This window comes from Miscanthus floridulus, unplaced genomic scaffold (assembly GCF_019320115.1).
Source record: "Miscanthus floridulus cultivar M001 unplaced genomic scaffold, ASM1932011v1 fs_30_1_2, whole genome shotgun sequence".
Classification (NCBI taxonomy): Eukaryota; Viridiplantae; Streptophyta; class Magnoliopsida; order Poales; family Poaceae; genus Miscanthus; species Miscanthus floridulus.
The window spans coordinates 30,522-31,687 of record NW_027096559.1 but is presented as its reverse complement, the minus strand read 5'-3'; positions in this window follow the sequence as shown (position 1 = coordinate 31,687).

Below are 1,166 nucleotides of genomic sequence, written 5' to 3'. Positions count from 1 at the left end.
GCGAACATTCAAAGGGTCGCTTAGGTCCCATAAAAAAACAAAGCTAGAAGATAAGCCGCGGGCCCCTCACCCGCACACAACCGGGCCCACCAAGCCCTCCGCCTCACCACGAGCCTCACGCAGGAGGTTCTCGGCGTCATGACGCAATCTCCGCCTCGCGCGAGGCTCTCCGCAGGAGGCCTCGGCAGGGAATGTAATCTCCGCCTCGCGCGAGGCTCCCCACGGAAGGCCTCGGTAGGGGTGCATTCTCCGTGTCATGCGAGGCGTCTCACGGAAGGCCTCGGCAAGGAGTCCGATCTCCGTCTCGCGCGAGGCCTCATTCTCCGTGTCGCTCGAGGGCCGGTTCGTCCGCGGCCCGTCGCCCTCCCGCCTCGGCCGACCTTCCGACAGCATGTCGTGTCTCATTAATACTTCAACCACTCCGCAATCTCCCGCCGGACCGAGGCTCGATGCCACGGAATGGCCGACGGGACCTGAGGTCACATCAGCGCCATACCGGCCGGAACAGGGCACGGCGGGGATTACCAGCCACTGTGTTCTGATGCTGTGCCCACGATCAGCGCCCACACTACACTGTGTCCCGCCATCCCCGCCTCGAAAACAAACATCGCATGGACAACTTGTCCTGGGACATCACCGCCTCCAAGCCGACGCACCAGATCAGCCGCCCACTCGGGGCCTCGGCACTGTGCACCAAGGTCTCGGCTATCTTGGGGATCATGCCCGCCGAGACCCCCCATTGCGGTGTAGCCTTGGCACCGGCCAAGCCTCGGCCTTCACGCACAGTCCTGTCCACAGCGGTTTGCATGTCCACCGCCACACCCACTTCGAGACGGTCCCAGGGCTCTCATGACGCAACAGGATCAGATGGGACTAGCCACGCCGCCCCAGCGCTCCAAGGACGGACCACTCCGACGACCACGTCGCCACAGGAACAGGGCCATCGGAACAGGCCACAGGGCTCGGACATGCCGTCCCTATTGGCACGACGCCGCATAGTTAACACATGTATTGTCCTTGTCTTCCCTTCAACTATAAAAGGCGAGGACTTAGGCCACTTAGAGGGACGAGAGGAGGAACACCTAGTAACACACACACACGCACCACATCCCAGCCGCCTGAGAGCAACGTCTCAAACGACCCACGCGACACCTTACCGAGACCTG